This window comes from Ailuropoda melanoleuca, chromosome 1 (assembly GCF_002007445.2).
Source record: "Ailuropoda melanoleuca isolate Jingjing chromosome 1, ASM200744v2, whole genome shotgun sequence".
Taxonomy (NCBI): Eukaryota; Metazoa; Chordata; class Mammalia; order Carnivora; family Ursidae; genus Ailuropoda; species Ailuropoda melanoleuca.
The window spans coordinates 58,551,729-58,567,647 of record NC_048218.1 but is presented as its reverse complement, the minus strand read 5'-3'; positions in this window follow the sequence as shown (position 1 = coordinate 58,567,647).

Sequence of the window (15,919 nt, the reverse complement as noted above, 5' to 3'; positions counted from 1 at the left end):
GTCTCCATGAAGAGAGTGTGGGCCAGGCCCCATGCTGAATTATTCACCTGCTCCCCAAGGGCAAGCTCTTGTCCTCTGGACTTTATGTCTGTCTGGGGAGATAGACTTTTTTTGGGTTTAAAGATTTATTTATTTATTTATTTATTTATTTTAGAGAGAGATTGCGCGAGAGAGACAGTGGTGGGGGAGGTGCAGAGGGAAAGGGAGAGAGAATCCTCAAGCAGACACCCCGCGGAGCGCTGAGTCCGACTGGAAGCTCAATGCAGGGCTAGATCTGAGGGCCTGAGGTCATGACTGAGCTGAAATAAAAAATCGGCTGCTTAACTGACTGAGCCACCCAGGTGCCCTGGGTTTTGTTTTTTGTTGTTGTTGTTGTGTTTTGTTTTGTTTTGTTTTTTAAGATTTTTGGGTTTTTTAAAGATTTTTAAGTACTCGCTACATCCAATGTGGGGCTGGAATGCACAACCCCAAGATCAAGAGTCACATGCTCTCCCGATCAAGCCAGCCAGGTGCCCCAGGAAGACAGGCGTTTAACGAAGATTTTTAAGTCAATCATTTCATGATGCAAATAAGGTTGTTTTTTTTTTAAAGATTTTATTTATTTATTTGACAGACAGCAAGAGAGGGAACACAAACGGGGAGTGGGAGAGGGAGAAGCAGGCTCCCCGCTGAGCAGGAAGCCCGATGTGGGGCTCAATCCCAGGACCCTGGGATAATGACCTGAGCTGAAGGCAGATGCTTAACGACTGAACCACCCAGACGACCCGTAAATAAGGTATTTTAACAACCCTTTCATAGTCCTGCCATTTGGTCAAACAGTCTATGTGTGCCTAGAGCTGTGTGTAGGTGAAATTGGCAATGAGGGAGCAGGAGGCTGGCTGAGGACAAAGCATAAGCTGACACCCCACAACCTCCCCTCTTGGGTGGGACTTGAGTGACATTCTTCCAGGAAGCCCCCAGCCATCTTAATGCTAATGCCTTGCTAGAGGGAAAAACAACCTTAGACAATGGCAAGGCCTCCAGTATCTTGTAGGTCCTCTTTAGCATATGAAAACCCTTTGGAAAGCTCCCTTGGATTCCTTACCTCCCCCAACCCCATAGTGTATAATCAGCCACCCCTCACAACCCTGGAGCAGCAGCTCTTTCTGCCCATGGGTCCTGTCCCCGTGCTTTAATAAACCATTTTGCACCAGACACCTCAAGAATTCTTTCTTGGTTATTGACTGCAGACTGCACCCCACTGAACCTCACCTATGTTCCAAAACTACATCATTGGGATCACTAAAATGGGGCCGTGAACACTCTTCACAAATGAAGAGGGCAACATTTCATAACTCTTTTCCACATGCAGTGTCCTAATTCCTCCTTTGCCTATTAAACTGTTTCTGAAGGTACTTCTGCTGTTCTCTCAAAATATGTCTCTCACACACACACACCCCACGTCCATAGCAATGTTTCCTCAACTTTTAAGTTTCGCAGCTGTCCTGCGTCATTATTGATGAGGTTATGGAATACGCATGAGGTTCAGTGGGGTGGAGTCCAGAGCCGACGACCAAGAGAGAATTCTTGAGGCATCTTTGGTGCAAAAATGGTGGTTTATTAAAGCACAAGGACAGGACCCATGGGCAGAAAGAGCAGCTGCACCAGGGTTGTGAGGGGTGGCTGATTATATACCATGGGGTTGGGGGAGGTAAGGGAAAAAGGAGGCTGAGAAAGTACTTTCATATGTTAAAGAAGATTCACAAGATACCAGAGGCCTTGCCATTGTCAAGTTAAGATTGTTTTTCCCTCTAGTAAGGCATTAACATTAAGATGGTTGGGAACTTCCTGGAGGCTGCAGATTATAAGGACATTTAATTGTATCTACATTCCCTTCCAGAAGCTAGGTTATTGATAGAAATGCTTCATTCTTGTAAACTGCGAAACATTTGTAAACTGAGGGATTGTGGTATCTATAGGTTAACTATTTCTTTGTCCTTGAGGGCAGCCAGGAGTGCCTGAGGAATGTCATATACATCCCATGGTGGGGGTGGGGGAGTCGCTGGGTGACAGTTTCTGCTTTGTCCTCAGCTTGCCTTCTGTTTGCTCATCAATTATCTCCTCTGGAATTTCCCCCATTTAGGATCTGTCACTGAAAACAGGTTCAGTGTTTTGGCTACACCCTTGTCAACACACCATTCATGTATTCATTCATTACCCAGTTATTTGTGGGTCCTTATCTTTGCCAGGCTCTGTGCTAGGCCTGGGATGCCCTTGCAAGTGAGGGGGAATGCTGTTTTTTGATCCTTGTCTCTACCTGCTTACTCAAGCTTCTGGCTGAGAATGTTGTTGAAAGAGCAGAAAGTGAGGAGCAATTGTGGCAGTGAGTCAGCATCGCACATTGAAAGAAATGGCCGTGACGCTCATGTGGGTGACTGTTGAGGGCTTGCTGCCTGGAGTGGAGACGATGGGAATACGTGAGTGCTGTGTGGAGGTGCACGCCACTGAAAGCTGGCTTGGGTAGAGGAGGAAGGGGAAAGAGAACCTCCTGAAGAGTAAATGGTCATGAGCACAAAGGACTATCACAAAGATTCAGCAGGGAACCCAGATCGGGAGAAGGTTAAGGTCCTGTGGAGAAGGACAAGGGGAAGACTTCACAGGAATACACTATTGATGATGATGATGATAAACTATTTTCATGTCCTCAAATTTTTATATGTATTATTTTTGTTAAGCTTCACATGAATTTGGGTGGTCGCCAATATTATTAGTCCCATTTTACGTAAGAAGAAACTGAATTTTTCGAAGTTAAATGATGGCCCAAAGGAAATCAATAGACTGGAATCCAAATTCAGATCTATAGGCTTCCACAGGCATTGCTCTTAACCACGTCACTATCTTCTAGCATGAAGAAGAACTACCAGTCTGAAGATGCACCATAAAAATACTACATATTAAAGCATCACGTATGCAGTAATAATGATGGAGAACTAGCAGGCCATGTTTCATAGATAAGGAAACTGAGACTCAGAAAATTAACTGTCCCTGTCACATAGCCAGTGGGTCCTGGGCACCCCATCTCTGGGCCTTCTAGTCTATTGTTACTGTGGTTTCCACCACAGACCTCTTTCTCTGTGGGACCCAAAAGAGGATTCTCAGTTGTCAGCTTCAGTAGCCCATGTGAATACGCCGAGAGAGGGTAATGGGCTGAATTGCGTTCCTTCAAAATTCACAGTTGAAGCTCTAAGCCCCTAGTACCTTAGAATGTGACCAAATTTGGAGATGGAGCCTATAAAGAGATAATTAAGGCTAAATGAAGTCATAAAGGTGGGGCCCTAAGCCAGTGTGACTGGCAATCCTTATAGGAGGGGGAAGAGACACCAGAGAGGCTCTTGCACAGAGAAAAGGCCATGTGAGGACACAGCAAGAAGGTCGCTGTGATATTGTGATTTATTAGAAATATATATTTGCTCACTCAGATGACTAACATATTTCTTATACAAATATATTTGGTCTAAATTCATGGTTCTTTTTTCTCAAGATGTGGCTCTCGCGGCTCTCAAAACCCTTGGAATTTACTGAGTGATAAGAGAAATAGGCACATCTTTTGTCATGACATTTGGTTTATTGTCCTCAGTTCCTAAAATGGCTTTATGGCTTCGGGGCCATAAAGGTGAAATGGGTGTCATGTTATTCATTAACAAATCCCTTTACACCACAACTGGGTTTATTTGAATAAGGTGACTTATTCAGCACTTTATAAAGCACCTAAGGTTGGGGGCTGATTCCCTGGAAGGGATCAACCATGAATAGGGGGTTGTAAGTTTCAGTCACATCCCCCAATTTCTGGGCATGGGGAGAGGGGCTGGAGGTTGAACTGATCACCAATGGCCACTGATTTAATCAATTATGCCTGTGTAATGAGGCCTCCAGAAAAACCCTGAAGGACTGGGTTCAGAGAGCTTTTGGGTTGCTGAGCATACAGAGGTCTGTGTTCTCTGAGAGCGTGTGGAAGTTCTCTGCCCTCCTCCCCACACCTTGCCCTGTGCACCTCTGCCTGAGTTATGCCCTTTCATAATAAACTGGTGATCTGGTAAGTCAAATGTTTCTCTGAGTTCTGCGAGCTGCGCTAGCAAATTAATTGAACCCAAGGACGGGAGTTACTCCTAAGAGCTTCCAATCTGTAGCTTGTTGCACAGAAGCAGGTGTAACAACCTGGGTTTGGGATTGGCATCTGAAGGGGAGGGGCCATTGTTTGGACCTGTGCGTTTAACCTGTGGGAACTGACACTGTCTCCAGGTAGATGGTGTTGGAATTGAATTGTAGGACACCCAGCTGGTGTGTGAGAATTGCTTGTCAGTGTGGGAACCCCCTACACACACACACACACACACACACACACACACACACACACACTGGAAATCTGTCTCAGAATCCCATTTAGTGGTCGTTTACAAGACAAAGAGAGAGCTCAGGAGAAACCAACCCTGCCAGCATTGTGATCTTGCACCTCCAGAACTGTGAGAAAATAAATTTCTATTAACTGAGCCACCAGTGTGTGCTGTTTTATGGCAGTCCCAGCAATCTAATAGAGAGAGCAAATTCATTGGTCCATGTGAAGTTTTGCTAAATGTTTTTACTTTTCAACCTTAGGGTAAAGTTACTATTTAGGGACATGTATTTCTACATTCCAAATCTAAAGGCAAACTACTGAGTCCCATAAAATAATAAGTTGTGTAGGGGTGTAGTAGGGGTGAAAACAAAAGTTAGATGGTGTATGTGTGTGTGTGGGGAGAGTAATGTGTATAAAATACTAGACTAGAGAGAGAGAGAGATGCATTTCGATTGATTTCTACCAATAGAAAAGACATTTAGAGAGGTTCCCACCCCATTCCATAATATAAATATAAATATAAAATTCATCTGAATTCTTTGCCACAAGCTCTCTTTGTGGCACAGAAGCTGAGCATGGAACTGAGCAGCTCACTGACCACTATGGGAAACTAACCTTGCCACAGCTTCAAAAAACCCCAATTACAGTATGGGTTCTTTGGGTGTACCCTGACAGAGGATCATAAGAAAATATACTAAACAGATCCAAGCAGAAAGAGATATCAAGGAAGAGTGAAAAGGAAACAGGAAATAAAACGTAAATGTTTGAATGTTAGGGGATTAATTAAACAATCATTTAATGATTTGGAGATCCAGCGTTAATTGATTTTGAAGAATGGTGGCAACCATGTTTTTCCCCCAAGCATTGTTTCGCCCTGGCTCTGGGGAGCATCTGCTGAATTTACAAAGCATGTCCACATCCATTATCTTTTTAACCTCACAACAGCTTACTGAGACAAGAATAACGTAACTCTCCGTAATTGATAATAACCATATTACAGAAATGTTTTGCATTTTGAGGGACCAACGCATTTTTCTCTATTAAGAACTTATCTGCATCACAGTCCGTTGACCACAATGAGAAATGGTTTCTCTCCAAACTGCATTCCTTGAATGTCCCTGGCAGGTCCCAGAATAAGGGTTGAACACCAAGGATGTCCACTCTCTGGAGAGCTCCCTCTGAGGGACCCATCAGATGTCCATCCCCTCCATTCAATCATACAGATAGGTAACCACTTCTCGTATGGCAAAAATCTCATATTGGCCAAAACATTTTCATAAAACCATTTGTTGTGGTAAGTGAGTTTGGGCATTACTGCCCACGCCCATATGCATTGATTCATCTCCTGCCAAAACAGTTTTTATCATCTTGTCCAGGCTTTCTAAATGTGACCCCCCTCCCTCAAATTTGGAACAAGATTGGGTAATGTTGGCAAAATAGTAACTGAGACTGAGATATGGAAAATCCCTTTCAACCTCTTCACCGCTTGTACCCAGCTAGAGCTAGCACAGACCTTGCAAAATCTTCTGTCTTTTGTTCCTCCAGAGCGGAAAGCGATTAGGTCAGGAGCTACAAATGGGATTCAAAAGAACCCATTTTTGAGGCTATATGTTGCCGCGGGGCTTTGCTTTGTTTGTTTGTTGATAGGTAGCAGAAACCCTTGTGAGCGTGCTTGTCACACACATTTGGATTCTGAGCAGCTACGAGTGTGTTTCCCAAAGGACAAGCCAGCCCGTAGAGGTCAGTGGAGAGAGAGACCGTGTAAAACCTGGATCAGATAAGGAAAGCAGATGCGGCTGATGGCGCCGCGCGAGGGGGGCTGGTAATCAGCCTGCGCGCCCAGGCTCTGTCACACGCTCGGAATGTATGGCATAATTGTTTCTGCCTCTAACGATCTAGTGATGTGGGAGACACGAGAATATTAAAACAAGACAGAAGAATGGAAACTCATTTCTAGCAGCTGCCAAACAAAATGGGATGTAAAATAGGAGAGAGGGATATTGAAATGTTCACAAGGTTCACTTCACCAAAATGAAACTTTACCTCTCACGGATGTCAAATCCTCCCTTCTCTTTCATGCATAAGTCCCCTCCCATTTCCCATCAAACTGTTGCTCCCTGCCTTCTTTCTGCATCCTTTGCTGTCACTCTATTCCCTCATCACTGTCATTTTGCCTCTCTTGCTTCTTAATTTCCTTCATTTTTCCTGTTCCTTTCTCTCCTCTCCATTATCCTGTCACAAACATGCTTTTATAGCTGTTCTCCCCCTTTCTCTCTCTCTGGAGCTCTCCTCTCTCACACATACACAACGCACAGGTACAGAAACACACACACACAAACACAGCTCATTCATTAGTAATTAACCTGAGAACCACATCTACCCCAGCAGTTGAATGGAGCTGTAAAAACGCTCCGTTTGAAAAACACTCAGAAGTGACGCCGCGGGGGCTAAGGGTGGGCGGTGGCGTGGGAGCCCCTGCGATGCCCTCACCCGCCGCGAGGCGTCAGAGGTGAGCGCCCGAGGGCGAGCGCCGCCGCGAAGCGCACCCAGGAGCGCTCGGAGGGCGGGCTCGCCAGGTTGCTGGTTGGGTGTCACCCATCACAGCGGCTGACAGCCCGCGTAAGGATTCTGCCCGCGTCCCGGGCTGGCGCGGAGGGGCGCAGCGAATAAGCAAGCGATCTCTGATGAGTGCGGGAGGGTGAATTCCGCCTCGGGCTAGTTCAGATATATCTCTTCCAGAAACAAAGGAGTGAGTCATGCTGCCTCTGATTAAGGAAGGAAAAGAGGCAAAGCGGGGCGAGCCCGCTGGGTCCCCCGCAGCTGTGCGTCTTTCCAACGCTCCAGCTCGCTGCCCCCAGTCTTGGCCCCCGTGGTGCGGACAGCCCAGTGAGGCACCGGTCCCCGCGCCCGCTGGAGCTCATCGAAGTCCCCCTCCCTGGGAGCCCCCAGTCACCCTGCCAGGTCAGGAGGAATCTAAAAGGCAGCGTTGTTTGGCCACTTGGGGGACCGGCAGTTGTGGAGCCGGTCCGCAGACTGTGTGCAAAATGCAATGCGTTTGGGGGAGAAGGTAGATTTGCAGCCCAGAAGGGGGAGCCCGGCGAGCAGGCCTCCCCAGCGGGTGCGACGGTGAGCAGTGTCAGTTTGGCGGACTGGGCGGCAGGTGGCGGTAACGCGACCCGTCAACCTGCAGCCTGTCAACCTGCACTCTCTGCTTAGCTGGAATCGGAGCTCTGCGAAATGTGTTTGTCGTAAGTCAGCCCCCTTGAGGCCCCAACACACATCTACACACCGTGTGCACGCACACAAGGGGTCCTGGTGTCCCTCTAGGGTTACACTCTTTCTAACATATTCCAAAATAGGGTGAAGAGGGATAATAACACTAATAAAACAGTAATAAACGTTTGTTGAGTGCTAACTATGTGCTAGGTATGTACTGTTTTTACATGATAAATAGTAAAATTATAGTAATAGTAAAATTATAATCAATAACAATATGCCAAAGTAATTAACTGTATTTTGTTTCCTTGGTTTCCGGTGGAGAGCATGAGAGGTATACTTCCTTTCTAAGAAGGTAGCTAGGTCTGGGGAAGGGGGGGAGTCCCTTCTCCTTCAGATGGGCAAGAAGCCTTACTCATTTCTTTATTTTTAGGAAAGGTAGGATTGTTTGGCTAACTTTAGACAGAATTCAGCCTCCAGATTGTGTTCCCCCACAATGTCTTTTTTATAGGAATTTTCTTGTAACTGTCCGGACTTACAACTTCCCTTGAACAAGCAGAACATCTGGAGACACTGGACCTAAAAGGCAACTGTGGGTAGAAGCTGGGGAGCTGTTAGTGCCATTAGAAGGGAGGCATTCTCCACAGTACCCACTTCACCTTATTGTCTTTCAGCTCTTTCTACTATATGCCCTTGTGAGGCATGTGAGCATGGGATTCCTGGGTACTAGGGGCTTGTGGAGATGGAGGAGTGAACTATCAGAGAAGAAGGATTCTCCATGGGTTGAAGGGGAAGGGACTGGCTGATCTGAGGAAAGAGTTGAATTCAGGAGCCTGGCAAGAATAGCCTGATAAGGGTGTCACCAATAGACCTGGTCTCTGCTTACACACGGTGCCCCTGGGGTGGGGGGGTGTCCAAACCTTGAGAGAGAAGAGTGTTGTGCTATCTGGAACCCCAGGCATGGAGCTGTGGTGAAGGTCTCTTGTGATAGCACTGGAAGGGGCAGCACCAGCAAAGCCACCTGCCTTGGGACAAGCCTGTGGGCTTGATCAAGGAGGCAAACAGGGATCACCCACAAGAACTTGTTTAGAGATGCTCCTGAGTTCCTGGGATTCTTACATGATCCCAAGGGAGGTGGAAGGGACCCCCGCCACACACACACACCCTGCCCCTTACCATGACTGGGGTAAGTTTACCTGCCAATCCTGATATGCGGGAGCTGGACCGTCATTCACTTTGCTTTAGACAAATAAAGAAATGCAATTTTTTTCAAGTATCCAAATATTTGTAACACTAATATTTATGGAGAGCTTCTCAAGCTAGAAAATGGACACCATTGTTACCTGCACTCCATATCTGAGGAAAATAAGACTTAGGTAAAATGCTCATAATCATACAACTACCAAATGACGGAGCCAGGGCTCAAATGCAAGTATGTGTGTGACTCCAGTTCAGGGATCAGCCAACTTTTTCTGGAAAGGGCCAAACTGTAAATCAGCTTTCAGCTTTGTTGGCCATACAGTCTCTGTTGAACCCACTCAACTTTGTGTTATTATACAACACGATACATAAATAAATGAGCATATCTGTGTCCAAATAAAACTTTATTTATGAATACCCCAAGGTGAAATTTTTGTAATCTCTACTTGTCACAAAGTATTATTCTTTAAATTTTTTTCGACAATTAAAAAATGTAAACCCCATTCTTCACTTGGCTTTCAGACTGTACAAAAACAGGCAGAAAAAAAACCCACACAACTACACGTGGTGGACCAGATTTGACTTGTGGACTGTAGTTTGTCAACTCCTGCTCTAGTGTCTACACTACTCTGTATAGTTTGTAGGTACATTCTGCCTCTGGACCTAAATGAGCCAGCCCTGGTAGAGAAAAATCAAAGACATTTTGCCTACTCACATTTCAAGAGCTTTAAACTTCCTAAAGAAGTAGATCTTCGACGCCAAGCCATGATTACATCAAGGTTATATTCCATAAGGGAAGATGACATATTAGAAAGGGCAGGGAGCTTGACATTAGAAAAAGTGGCTTCAAATTCCAAACTCTGTAACTTTGAGCAAATGACCCAGATTGTCAGAGGTTCGGTGTCTTCATTTATCAATCACAATGCTTACCTCAAAGGTTAACTATGGCATTAGATCAGACAAAGCACATAAACTATATAGTACAGACAGGCAAGTTCAGGATTTGAGATCCTTAAACTTTATTCAACCTAGGGGACTTTACCTAAGAAAAAGAATATAAAATTTTTATTAAAGAACTAACCTCTACAAGTAAATATTTATTTAAAATGAGAAAAAAAAAACTCCCAACAAATATTGGAGCCTTAGAATTGCAGGTAGTTTTCTTATGATATTTCTCCAGGGAATTTACCAAAAATGCTTACATGCAGAATTGCCCTGTTTATGGCCTGGCTTTTCCTCCTCATCAAGGACATGCTAAAACCCCCAGCAATGCACAGCAGTCATGGGGGTCCATGCAAGTCAGCGTCCTGAAGCTTAATGCAACACTGTGGTAGCAGCAGTGGGAATTGATCAAATAAATACACATATTAAAGAAAATGGGAGCTAAGTTTCTCATTGTCAGAGAAGGGAGGTGGAAATATTGAAATCAGAATGAACTCTATAGTGTTGGGATAAAATCAGAGGTATTGGTGTGAACTCATGATTTTCAATACAGACATAAATAGAAATGATAGATAGACAGATGCTAGTGGGTATATGTAGATGTCAATGTATGCACATATGTGTGTGTGTGCACACATACATAACCTTGCACTATCCACTAAGAGCAGCAACAACCCACGAGTATTGAGCTCACTTAGTTCCCAGACCTTGTTTTCTAATAATTAACTTGTTTTATTTCCTCTAAAAAAAAAAGGAACCAGGGTCCTTGGACAAATGGCTGATTCCAGGACTGGAAAAAAGAAAATATAAATAAACCTCGAATATTTTGTTGTGTCAAAAAGTAAAAAAAAAAAAAAAGGAAAAGAAAAAGCTCAGAGAATGAGAGAGACACTTGAAAAGGACACAGAAGCCTGCTTAAAAGGGCTTTCACTGGCCGAATCTGGGATAATTTGAACATTAAGCTAAATCATAATAGCAACAGAATACCAATTGTTGAATAAAATAGGTGAGTCCATACTGATATAAATGAACGAATGGATGGATGGTTAACGAAGAAAGCAATATTTACATAGCTTCAGAATAACCCTCACCCCACCCCTACCACACACACACACACACTCACACACACACACAGTGAATGCTCATTAGATAGAGAGGGAAGAGAGGAATGTGCAGTGGAGAAGTCTGGGAGACACTATTTTAATCAAGGGATCAAAGTGAACATCATATGAAATGGCACAAATCAAAATCATAGGCACCTGATAGGATGCAGAGAGGAAGCACAGCATTACCTCTGTAATGAACTATTCCAGATGGAAGGAAACTTGAAGGGCCGTGATCACTAAATGCAACTCATGTTCTGAACTAAATCTTTTTGCTATAAAGACCATTATTGTGATAATTGGTGAAATGATGGAAGTCAGGAAACAATAAGAGTAAATTATCAATGTGAATTCCTGATTTTGATGATTGTTGTGACTTTTTTTTTGAAATACAGTACACAATAAAGCACTCAGGGATGATGAAGCAATTGTGTTGGTAACTTATTCTCAAATGGCTCAGGGGGAAAAATGTCTCTATAAGAAACTCTGAAATTTTTAAAAACCTTAAATTTTTAAAAAATTGAACACGAATAAAAAGAAGAGTAATAGATTATAAATTTCATAAGAACAGGAATCATGCCTTATATTTCTTTTGAAGCCCTCATAGAAATTCATAGATCCAGACCTATGTACGTATTTGACAAATACTGTTGAATGGAAACTTATTGAGTGAAACGGGCAATGGGATAATACTTCAAGTGTCAGACTACCACAAAGATTGTCTCTATTAATTTTTTAAGATCAAGGAAAACATTTATACAAGGCATACATCTCTGCTATGCATGCATGCTTGTATTAACAGAATCTGATGTTGAAAGCAAATAAAACATACAACAAAAATAATGTATGTGCACTTAATTATAAAATAAATATTTTGTTCCTTGGTAATCAGACATAGTAACAATCTGAGAAATACTGAAAAGTAATGAAATACCCTTTTTGTAATTATTTCAATCCATAGAAAATTTTAGGCCTAACCATAGAGCTAAAAGAGATGTGATATGATATAGAAATCAAAATGATAGTGAAAAAATTAATATTCTTTTATACTGTATAGAAACCCTAGCTACCATACTGCTTTGCATATTTATAAGTTACAGTTATATTGGAGAAGCAGAACCACTGTGAATAATACAGAATCAGGAAGTTATTTTAGGGGTAATTGTTATTTCTCCCATATATGCAATCATGGGAATGGGTTAAGCAGTCTACATAAGGGTACTGCCTCTGCGTGTGCTCTTGGGCCTGAGTCAGCAGGGCTAATAGTCAAGAAGGGATGACAAAATGGGTAGAGGCTGTGAAATGAGTAGAGCAAGAACAAATTGGGACACTCGCCTGTTTCTTATGGCCTCCATAGGAGAGACTTAAGGATAAGCTGATCTGTTCACCCCAGAGCTGCCCACACACTTAGCCCCAGAGAAGCTGGCAGGAGCTGACAGAGCCCTAGGCCAGAGAGGTGAGCCAGCAGATCGGCAACCTGAGGAAGCTGCAGCCACATCCTGTTCCACACCCAGCTTCAAAGCATCAAGATGGCTGGTGCTTCTCTTCTGCTTTCCAAATCTCATACGCGTTTCTCTGGTGACCAGCCCTAGCCTGGAAACAAAGGGAATTCTTGGAATGTGGTTTTAGGTCAGCCAAGTAGACAAAGCCAGAGGTCCTACAAGGTAAATAGAAAAGCAGCTTCAGGTGTTACAAAGAAAAATAAGACACAAAGAAAAGCTGCCTATTCCCATCTGTCTGGCATAAGTAGCAAATACAGAAAAGGCCAGCCACCAACAGTGATGCTGGATGATGCTTACCATGTTGAAAACTGTACTTTCAGTTCTGACCTTCACAGCCTGCCCCACCTCAGGACTTCTCTACTTCTAAGACTGACCCAATTTGTTAAGGCAAAAATCTAGAAGTCAACCCTGACTCCTTTCTTTCCCTCAACCCATCAACTAGCTTTGTCAACTCTATCACCAAAATTCATTGAGAATATTTCAACTCTACGGCCACCACCATAACACAAGCCTGATATACTATAACTTTCTAAATAGTTTCCTGCTTATATTTTTTTCTTTTCTAATCCATTCTCCAGACTACATCCAAAATGCTCATAAAAAAGATGAATCGGGGTGCCTGGGTGGCTCAGTCGATTAAGTGTCTGACTCTTGATTTTGCCTTAGCTCATGATCTCAAGGTCATGAGATCAAGCCCTGTGTCAGCTCCACGCTGGGCATGGAGCCTGCTTAAGATTCTCTTTCTCCCTCTCCCTCTGCCTCTCCGCTCATGCTCCACAAAAAAAGATGAATCATACTACACGTTAAATTTATAATAACTATATTTATTATATTTATTATCCTGGTTGTCAACATGAGATTTTGGGGTCAGGGCTAAATTATCAGAGGAGAAAGGTGCTGTAGTGGAAAGTGCATGGGCTTTGCAGTCAGAGTCCTGGGTTCAAATGTTAACTCTACACTTACCTGCAAAGTGAACTTACAGAGACAAAAAATCTGCAGCTCTTAGAGAAGGGCGATGTCTAGTGTGGACAATAATACCAATCTTACAGGATCTTTGTAAGAATAAAATGCAAAGTGCTCACCTAAATCTCATTGCCTTTCCCTTCCCATACCCACTGTTCTCTACCTTCCATCCCTTCACTAATCAGAGGAAGAGTCATCCTTGAGTCCTCTTTGTCCAGCCCCATCCAGTTCAACAATCATTGACCATCTACATATTAGGAATTGCAATACACGTGGAGGACCTGTATGCTACAGGGCATGTGATACATACTATCTAACGGAGCAGTCCTAACCCACAGATGCCTGCATTTCTGGTTCCCCGGTCAAAACTTCATTGTTTTGACAAGGATCCCAGAGAACTCTAAGCTGATATAAGCTGATGCTCACCCTGTGGTGATCACGGACTTGTTGTTTCAAACTTGCTGATTCAAAATTAAATCCATAAATAAAATACGATAATCCAATCTGTCTCCTAGGTTTCATAATAAATAAATAATTAAATAACGAGTGAGTGGCTTGAAAGCATAACATACTGAATAATGTAATGTGTTATGGGACCAGGTCCTCATGAGGAGGTTGGAGTCAGAATTGGCCACAGGCCCAAAATGGGGATTGTTGATCTTTATATAGATATAAAAACTACAATGACCGTTTATTGAAACTTCAATACCAATGGGCTCCAAACTTGAGATCATGTACTCAATCTTGAAAAAGCATGTACCCTCAAATGTGTATATTTATTTATAAAGTATGTACTTGCATTTCTGTATGAATGTGTTACATATAATTAAAACCATACACAAATAATAAAATTTTAGAGGGTGAAATAAAAACATATAAATAGAAATCTAATATTTTCTTTTTGCACTCTGTTGGATCAGCTTACACATGGCCTACTTTAGAGCCCACTGATTAAATGAACAGACCTATTTATTTTTCAAATATTTTAACAGATAAAAAGGTTAATCCCACATGTTACAAAATATGCAATGAAACAAGTAAATTATCTTGGATTTTGGTATGACCAAGGAGGAAGGATGGGAAAGGAACAGTGGATGTGTGACCTTTCACCCCATCCCCGCCCCTATTAGCCACCCCAGTTAATGTGGGGAGGGTGGGGGGGGTTGGGAGGAAGCCCTGCAAAAAGGTAAGATAAGCAAAGACTGCACACAAATTCCCTTTGGATATAAGGCACTTCCACTTTATATAACCAGACAATAAAAAGGGATTTTAAGTTTGGAAAAATGGGCTAAAGACTGAGTTATGATAAAGTCTGCATCAATTAGGACTGTGGCTACTCCAACTGCTTCTGGACTTAACCTGAAGCTACAGAGTATGGGGTCTGGCCTCTAGCAGCTGCTAAGCACCTGGGTAATGCTACTCAGGAAGTAGTATATTGGAAGTGTGGGGTAATCAATACTCTATGGGGCTAATTTCGACCAAGGACAGACAAAAGATGGAAGTCGCCAGCAGAAATATCTTTCTTCTTACCCCCAATAGACTATACTGAATTAGTTTGGACCAAGCTGCCCTATCTAGAAGACATCCCACATGTCTAAGCCACAGGCTATTTTCTTAAGAACTGTGGCTAGCTTGGTAACATGTCAATTTGGAGCAATGATCTGGTCACATTTGGAACTTTCCCTCACTTACAGCTCTTATGCTGAAATGTCCCACCTAAGATCTGTATCAAGTGTCCCTACAGCTCTAGCCATACTCTTTGGACCAAAGGACACTGCTTTAACAACAACAACAAAAATATTTCATTTATTTATTTATTTTAGAAAGACAAGAGACTGAGAGCATGGGGGGGGTGGGGCAGAGGGGAAGGAGAGGGAGAGAAAGAATCAAGCACAGAGCCTGACACAGGCAGACCTGATTTCATGATCCCGAGACTGTGACCCCTGCCAAAACCAAGAGTTGGACCTTCAACCAACTGAGCCAACCAGGCAATCCCCCAAAGGACACTTTTGATTCTTTCTCCAACATTGGCCAGGTAGCTGCCTGTGGTAGGTCAAAAAGAAAAGCTGGGTCAGTTACCTTTGCTGGGAATTCGGGTTTGGGCAATGTAAACTACCCAAGTGAATGATGTTTATTATCTGTGGGTGCGGAGTTGTTAGTCCTGAGGGCCAAAGTGGATGCCATGGTGGCAAAGCCTCCCTAGTGGGAAGAAAATAGCAGACACAAAGTGACAGAAGTGCAGAGATGCCAGAGTGAGCCCAGAGAGAGTCATAAATCAGCCACCTTTGCCTCTTTGCAGTTCCTAGACACATTTCCCCCAAAGCCCAGCTAGTCTTTATTTCTCATGTTTAAATTATGGAAGTCCTCTCTGTACATCTTTTCTTTGTACCAATATATGTGGTTCTCTCCAACGAACAACGTCCCTGACTAAAGCATGACTGCTACACAGTATCTGTCATGAGCTTAGCTCAGAGAGCAAGTGAAGACTGATAGGTCTGCAATACATCCAGTTCTCCAGAAACTATAAAAATCTGCCTCTGGATTCAGTCCAGCCAGCAGAGAGCTGCTAACTGGATGAATTTTGAATTCCCAAACCTTTTCCAAGCCCTATAGGATAGCAC